Here is a 9072-nt window from a genome sequence, read left to right on the forward strand (position 1 = left end):
TGAACTGGATCTTTGCAAGTGCATCAATCATGAAATATGGGTGTTTGTTCATGCTCTCCTTATGGTTTTATGTCTACGTCCATGCACAGTATTTTATAAAAGTGTGATGTATTATCTTGTGCTCAGTGGTGAATTCATGATCAGTGACTAAGCTTTGAAACAGAGAGGCGGGGAATGTGAAGGATACATTAAAAAGGGATCATTTGTATTCAATATAACAGGGTTAACCATGAGATTTGAAACATACATTCTCAGATATTTTGTGTGTCACAGTGTTGATTTTATAGTTCTTGTTATTTATTTTGAACTTAATAGATTTTGTAGTATTGTATACGGTTTTATTATTTTTCCTGGGAAATATACAAATTGTTTATGACTTTATTTATGATGTCAATCTTGTTTTCTTGTAGGAACAGACGTTGCAGTCTCTACTTGTGAAGCATGAAATTACACAGAGCAGTGACATTTGAATACCTTGCAAGGGCTCTTAAATAGGTCAGACCTGCACCTTGGGTGATAAAGCAGCATGTATCACAGACAGGAATCATCCTTGTGTTGTGGCTACCTAGCTGCGCTTCATTCATTGTGTCATAGAAATTGTGGCATAATTTGTGCTTTTAATATGATTTGTCAATGTATTCTAGTTGTAGCCTTGTTAGCTGTGAGTTGTTTGAAGAAGCTGGCTCGCTCAGAAAGTGAGGAATGCTTGAGCCGCAGTAAGGGAGTGCGAAGATACAGCGAGGAGGAAAGCAGGGGAAGAGCTCAGTCACACATCCTAAGAGCTGGCGAACCAATCGCAGTCATCGATAATGTAGCATTTATGTTGGCTTCCTGCAGTGGCTTATGCTTGTGCCCCGTTCTCTTTAAAACACACACACACTAAAACACAGCAGGTTACGGCTGGTGCAGTCTTCCCTCTCGCCAACACTTCGCAGCGCTGCAGCAGCCTGCTAGTCCAGCCAGCCGAGCTGAGGGTCGTGGTGTGGCTGGCCAGGCGCCAGGACGTGTGCAGGGGGCTATGCCATGGCGTTGGCCCTCGCAGGCTGGCAGCATTGAGGAGCGTAAAGGCATTCAGTAGTGTGAATGTCCCTTTGTCTCAGAACCGCGTGCACGCTAGCTCTAATGAGGCAACTCTTTGTGGCAGGCCTCTCAACATCAAGTGGGCTGGTGGACTCATTAACCTGACTACTACAAATAAAGCAGGCAGGCACAAGAGACGCCTATGATAGCACACTTAAGGCCCCGCTGAATCCCCCCACCGCCGCCATCATCCCTCCACCTCCTCCCTCTCCTCTTTTCCCTCCAGTCTCCCAGGCTTCCCAGGGCTCCTCTGATAGGAGGAAATCAGCCTCTGGCCTATTTCAGGTGTCCCAAATAAGGGAGGGGGGTGATTTCCACTTTCCTTTTTCGGTCTCCTTCATACCTTGAGCTTTAATCAGTATCTCGCTCTGTACTGTAACCTGGTTTTTGCTGAAAAATGATTAAACTCGATTCTTCTTCTTAGTCTTTTGCATGCAAAAAATGTGATCACAGTTTATATGTTTATTTATTACAACATTTCTTTCTGCAGATATATCTCAATGAACTGGCTGAAGCATCCTCTGTTGTGGTAGAGAATACATACTTCACTATTGCCTCATAAATATCCTGCGCAAGCTGTGAGTAGATTTGATCCAGTTAGTGCACAGATGTTGGATGTTGTGCCCAAAAACATTGAATCAAGTGCTTTGGATATTTGAACACATGTCAATATGCATTTGTATTTTAGTCAGATTGTCCTCCAAGCAATCTGTTACTGTTGTTCTGGGTCAACATGTCAGTGCAGTCTTATCAGAAACAGCACAACAGATTCACAGCTAGACTGCAGTATATTCTATGTTTTTGTTTATTCAAAAGTAGAAACATATTTCAGTCACCATATCTTTTAATTATTAGATACACTTCACCATGTGAAATGTATTGTTCCTTACTTTTTGCTACTTTTTTGATTGATGTGTGATAAGCGAAATATCACTTCAAAAACACATTTGACTGTCAAGGTGCTCTCTTATTATTATTTGAACTGCTGTCAGTCGGATTTAAGTTTCATGATTAATGAGTCAAGTCTTTTTATACCATCTTGAATCTTTTAAACTTATCAACTTGGGCAATGCGTTGATCAACTTGACTTATTGAGGTCAGCGAAGCCTTTACGAGTTGTTCTCCCAACTAATGAAGCAGTTCTAATGTTGAAATGGGGATCGTAAGCGAGTCTGTTGAAATAGATTTGCTAACTTGTGTTGATGAATATTTTTATAGTGGTTTGGAAGTCGTATAGCTCGCCCCTGAATTATGTATCCATGTGAAATTGGGTCATGAGCAGCTGTTCTCTGTACACTGACAAGGACAGGTCAGATACTCATCTCGTGTCATGATAGTGTGTTGTTTTATATTTCTCATTATTTATCTCATATCCCTGCTGGTTATTAACGCTCAGCGTTATTGCTTTTGGGTGTGGACCTCCTAGATATTGATTCGATGTTAATGTCATGTACTGTTGATATATGGCCTTTGAAATTGCTCAAGCATTTGATCAGGTTGCTTGTATGTAGATTAGATTCATTAGGTATTCCAGACTCTATTTTTCATGATGTTTCCCCACATTCATTTTATGGCCTCTCATTGTCCTCCCTGCAAAGTAAATTATCTTAATCTTGTGATGCTGTGTACTCTTGATAAGCTCTGCGCAAATTCAGGCAGAAGCTAGGAAGAGGTTAACGCCACAATAAGCACTAATCGTGCATGTGCCTCATTTTCTGAAAAGGAATATTCATATCAACATCAAAGGGGATAGCACTCCTGACACTGACAAATTGCAGATGAGGTTTCATTAATTAAGTAGGCCACTAATGTTTATTTAAATGAAATTTAGAGTTGCATTATTGATTTGCCACCACAAATGATCTGACACGATGCACATGGATAGTGAGCAGTAGCTCTCTGCAGGCGCAGAAAGACTGCGGGGGTGTGGATTGGGGGGATGGATGGATATTTTGAGGGGGTCTAGGTATGTTTGAAGCTTAAAGATTGGAGTGGAGACACAGGGAAGAGGGTTAGGCATCAGTATAGTATGGCTGCATTTGCCTATATATCCTCAGAATGAAGCCACATCCTGTGGAGAAAAGGATGTTTTGCATTTAAATTGCACACTATTTGTGTGTAAGATAAGATAGGAAAGAAATCTCCTCCACCACTATTTCTGCTTTTAATAGGACATGTGGCAATCGAAAGTAATAAAACAATAATTGACAGAAAGTAAACATCCATTTCACTTTACTTCATTCAGGGTAAGATAATACTAAAAGCAGAGGCACATATCTCTTCAAGATTTACCACACATCAGCACAAAAGCACACCATACAGGCTAAAGAAATGCATCACATTTATGGTTAGAATTTATCTTCAATACATAGAAACTTGTCCTCTGAACGGCACCATGAACTCTATTTGCTACATTTTTCAGCTATAGTTCCCAAGGGTAGGATCATGGAGACAAGTCTTACCAGTATGTGTGTGTGCACGCATTTACTTGCATGTACATGTTTGTGAGCTCTACATACATGCTCAGTGCTGTTTGTCAACACAACACATGTAGACGAATTGTTATTGACAAGTTTACACAATACACCAAGGGCTACTGAGAAGACTCAATAAAATTGAACGATAGGCTTGTTGAGATCCAAGGCCTTTCTAATTTCCTGTAATAGACTCCTCTATGCTTTGAAATGTGATTTAGGCTGGAGTAGTGGGTTTTGGTAGTTTGTTAGCCACTCTATCCATCGCTCCTCGCTGTTATGGAGAGCAGCATCAGAGTCACCAGGCAGAGACACACAACGCAGCATTTGTGCAGCAACCACAGCCTCTTGTCTGTCCCACAGTAAAACATTTGACTGAACACAAATCAATTGTAATTAAATCGGATGAAATGAATCCAGGTGTCAGAGTACAAGCTGATATAAATAAACCGAACTGCCATTTCCCTGGATTTGTATCACGATTTATCTGTGACACTAAATAAAACAATGCTGCAGCTCTTCCTGTTTGTAAACAATGTTGCTCGGTGTTAGCAGACAAATGAAGGGTTTTCTCATTTTTTATACATGCTGTTTCAGAACTGTTTTTTTTTTACAGGCTGTAAAATGGCACACAGACAAGAATGTGCACACATGCTTGTGTCAAGGTCCATACGCTGTGCTTTTATTGTAGAAACAGATCTTGGGTCCGTGTGTGCAAGTAGAGCAGATAAAACGGTTTCTGTTCTCCGCTTCCTCTCAGGCAGCGCTCTGATGGCAGGTCTAATGGGATGACTGCCTGCAATCTGTCCAGGTATTCGGCTCCACACACCTTCACCCCACAGTTCTGTGGAAATGGTTGAATCTGTGTGTGTGTGTGTGTGTGTGTGTTTGTGAAATGCAAAACAGTCACACTCTCTTAAGAGTCTAATTTAAATCCACAACAAATTTACCTACTCTTTTCTTGATTATTATTTTCTATCATTACACACACACACACACACACACACACACACACACACATATTAGTCCATCACATAGGTACCCTCTAGTATGCACAAGCACTCCCATTAACAAGGGATATGCCCCTACATGTATAAATGTTTGTGTGTGTGTGTTTGTAGAAAAACAGAGAGGTGTAGAGGTGAAGTGGAAGGCAGAGATAGGACAGTAGTGTGTGTGTGTGTGTGTGTGTGTGTGTGTGTGTGTGTGAATGTGTGTGTGTGTGTGTGTGTGTTTGTGTGTGTGTGTGTGTGTGTGTGTGTGTAGGTGTGTGTGTGTGTGTGCCAGGTGGTAAATGACATTGCAAGCCAACAGGCTGAGGTCAATCTCACCGGGCATAAGTCCAAGCTATATTATCAACTGGGTAGCTGGCAGCTTGCTCTGCTGTACTGACGCTACTGTCCACACCCACTGCTATCCACACCTAGACAGTCTCACACACACACACACACACACACACACACACACAAAGACAAATGTTTTGGTTTTATTGCTGGTAGCAGCAGCATTGCTTTCCAACTGTAGCACCAATTTAAACAAAATTGGCAATATGTTGTCTCTATTTGAGTTACATGGATATTTAGAAATAAAGGGAGGCCAGGAGATGCAGTGTTCATTTTAAAGTAGAATTTTAAATTATATGTAGCATTTCCTATTCTGGAAAAGCAACAACCTGCTTTATATTTTCCCTGGTAACACTTAGTCACACCAAGTCCCCCCGTTTAGCATTTATAATTGGTATAAAAACATTTAATAATACTGTTTTATAACACACTGTAATAAAGTTGTAAGCAGATATGACGGCAATTTAAATACAGCACAGTATTTGTCAACAATTAGAGCTTCTCCTATAAAGACACATTTTACATGATTTTACTATATTGTCATTTATTTTCTGTTTTATACACCAGCCTCCCCTTATTGGTGACCACAGGAGCATATAGTTGTTGACAAATACATTACTAAACACATATCTGCTTACAACTACATCTATTGTACAACTATTGTATGTTATAAACATGTATTCGATGTTTATATACTGCCTATGAGTGCTAAATAAGGGGACCTAAAGTAAAGTGTTAGCTTTTCCCTGCATGTCTCTTTTGGGGTTTATACTAAATGTGATCCGTTGTTTATTGTTGTTGTTTTTGCACCAATATCTGATCAAAACACATTGTCATACAATACAGTGTAAGACTGAACTGAGGAAATTTTCAGTGTTCAAAATAGATCAAGTGCCCTTGCTTGATAGCACAGTGAGTCTCGGGCATCGCGTCGCCCTATCTACATCATCCTCTCAAAGTGAAAGAAAAATCTTCTGACATGCTCTCATTTTTTTATTTTTTTTTTTTTGCGGCAAGTCATGCTTCATCAGAGCGCCGTGCTGTTTGACCCACTTTACTTCAAAATTTCATCCTCCGCTGTCTCAAAGAAAACCAAATACCACGGTGCATTTACTGTAGTTGGGAAAGGATACAACTCACCAGCACTATACACTTAGACAATTAATACCACAGTTCATGTAATGTGTGTAATGACAAACTGCTTATTGAAAGACATGTCCTTATGATTTGCCTTTTTTACCTTGTGATAATTCAGACTTCCTACTAAGATCTCTGCCAGTGGACATGGATGTATATATGTGCTCACATGTGATAAAAATGTTTCCATCAGTGATAGAATGGCACTGATGAAGAGAGATGCATTCCCAGCAGGTGTTGGTTACCGTTGGTTATCCGTCTCCAAATTGGAAGTGTGTATGTGAAGGCAAGCAGGTCGCAAAATATGACGGCAACATTTTGTGATTTTAACCCTGCTGAGAGGTACCAATGGCTCACTGCCGTTGGAAACATCCCAAATTTACATCCGAGGTTAGGAGGCAGGGATGGATAGAGATGCTGAGGAGAGGGGGGAAGGGATGGGATGGAGAGAGAAATAGAGGGGGGCGGGGGGGCACAGCAGCTGGCTCCTTTTTTTCCCCCCTGTCATTATCCCTGGTCGATGTTTCAGTCAGTCCCATTTGATGAAAGTCAAATACTACACTAGCCCTGATTATGTGACAACTGGAATTCACCTACTTAGTTAATCCTGCATCGGGGTTTAGATTTCAATTAATTTCTCTCTGGTTGCTCCATCCTCCCAGGGGGTGGTGAGCGCAGGGTGGGGGAGGGGAGCCTGCTGTGTGGGTGAGGAGGATACAGTATGATGGAGAGTGTGGGGGGAGGGGAAGCCATACATGGAAAGCAGAGATGGCGAAAATGCCTGCACAGCACATTCAGATATACCACGCAGGGCAGGGAGATTGTACCTGTCTGTTTTTCTTCCTATTACTGTGTAGTCAAGGAGCAATCAGCTGAATATTTTTGTGTCCTTTACTTCCTTTACTTCATGGTGCGTGTATGACTGCATGCGTATGACTACAGCATATGCATGGCATGTCTTTGTGCCTCCCTGCACGGCGTTCAGTGGGCTGCCTGATATCACATCTACGTACTTACTAGCGTATGCTCTGAATGCTTTTTGTTCATAAGGTCGTGTATAAATCTGAGTGCATGTGACACACATTTCCGAGCATTTATTTATGTCTGTGTTTCACACAAAAACGCTGCATATTAATCAGGTCTCAGAGGCCCTTTAGAGGATCAAACCCCCCAGGTTGTGATTTTCCGCCATTAGTCTTACGAGGCTGAGGGGACTGGGACTCTTTAGGCCAGCTGAGCCTGCTGCGCTGAGGGAACAATGCTACTGTATCTCCTCTCTCCTTCCCTATCCTCCTCCTCCTCCTCGTCTTCTCCCCTCTTTCTATCTGACATTCCTTGACATTCTGATGAAGGTTTGAGTTAGAGCCTCGTGGCCCTGTCGCCATGGTAAATCTTTTACCAGATAGCGTGCGGTCACGCTAGGTGTCTGTGATGGGCAGAGTGCCTGGTGTGCTGCTGCTGCTGCTGCTGCTGCTGCACATCCATTTAAGACATAAGCAGGTAAAATCCAAGAAGCAATATGGCTTTGTATGTCACATCTAAAATTTCTGCAGCTATGTGGATTTTTGTAAAATAAAATAAAAATTCTTCTGCTGTATAAAATTTTTTTAATAATGAAACAGCCGCTTCCAAAATTCAAAGCATTAACAAGCATTTGCGTTTTTTACTTATTCCCATAAAAGCAGTTAAATAAGTTATATACTCTTTTGTTCAAATTATAGGAGTCAAACTAAGATAATTTCAAATGTACAATTTATTCAAGAATAAAAAGCCTGCATTATGAAAATAGGCAAATTCTTAGTCCTCATTATGACATTTTGCATTGGGCATGTGGGATGTTGTTAGTTTGCCCTTTTAGTTACTGACACAACTCTCTGCTCTTTTTAGGAAAAGGCTATATGTGAATAATTTAAATCAACTCAAAAAACTCTGCTTAACATACAAGGTCATTTTATTTTTTATGTATTTATTTTTTGACAATGATTCCAAACAATACAAGGCACACAGTAGAGCTTTCATTGCATTTAGCCCTGAATTATAATCTTTTACTACAATTATGTCTATACAATTTTTCACCCTTCACTTTGTGATTCCCTAACTGCGGTGCTTCACAAACATTTCTTTTCAAGATACCATTCAATGAATTCCACCCAACAATTTATTTAATCTTTAGTGTAAAGAAGGAACTTGATTTCTTATGTGTCACCCCTTTCATGCCATAATGTAGTGTCACACAGAAAGCATCTAAGCAGTTATCAAGGACCCTCTGCTAATGTGGATGCTAATGGCAAAGCTAATGAGAAAGCTAATGAGAGGAGGTGATGGTGGTGGTACCTAAAGATAATGCCATGTAGAGCTCCGTGATCAGTGCTCATTAATAGAGATGGTGCTGTGGTGTGAAACGAGGCTGACCCCTTAATACACTGCCACCCCGCTGTAATCTGCTTTCGCCAGTACAGCCTGACAGTGGAGCTGGATACTTCTCCTTAGCTTACCTCCACCCAGGCCTGTACTCGTCCTTAACCTGTCCAATCCCTGCATGGTTCTGCCCTGTCGTGTCCCCCACACTGAGGCAAAGCACTCAGAGCAGAGGCTGCTGGGACACTAATAGTTCTTGGCATCCCGGCTCACTAACAGCACCTCCAGACTATTGAGGATACCAATGTGAAAAGTAGAAACACTTTGACACACTTAGCAGAGGTAGAGTTGAGGCAGTGAAGAAAGCATCCTTCAAATATGATTAGAGATGGAGCTTTGCATTTTTTTAAAAGTGGTGTATTAAAGGAATAGTTTAACATTTTAAAACATACACTTATTTGCTTTCTTGCTGGCGGTTCAATATTGTTCTCATGTATGTTCGTTAATTATGAAGCTACAGCCCATTAGCTTAGCACAAAAACTGGAAACACAGGGAAACAGCTAGCTTGACTCTGTCCGTAAAAACGGTACATTGTGGTGACTGACTTCCTTATAGTCTTATTATCGCCATTAGGTTGCCAAGCAACCACCAGAGACTCCAGGAAGTCACTTAGCCTGGC

At 41.1% G+C, this 9072-nt stretch overlaps 1 long non-coding RNA gene across 1 annotated transcript; it reads right to left on the bottom strand.

Moving 5' to 3' along the window:
- Window positions 1-4282: 4282 nt before the first annotated feature.
- Window positions 4283-8652, bottom strand: LOC123982611. Its single transcript, XR_006828017.1, has 3 exons — window positions 8530-8652; window positions 4886-4977; window positions 4283-4416 (listed from the first exon to the last, which is right to left on the bottom strand). It is a non-coding gene; the product is annotated as an uncharacterized LOC123982611 (long non-coding RNA).
- Between the last annotated feature and the right edge of the window lie 420 nt (window positions 8653-9072).

This window comes from Micropterus dolomieu, linkage group LG01, assembly GCF_021292245.1.
Source record: "Micropterus dolomieu isolate WLL.071019.BEF.003 ecotype Adirondacks linkage group LG01, ASM2129224v1, whole genome shotgun sequence".
Classification (NCBI taxonomy): domain Eukaryota; kingdom Metazoa; phylum Chordata; class Actinopteri; order Centrarchiformes; family Centrarchidae; genus Micropterus; species Micropterus dolomieu.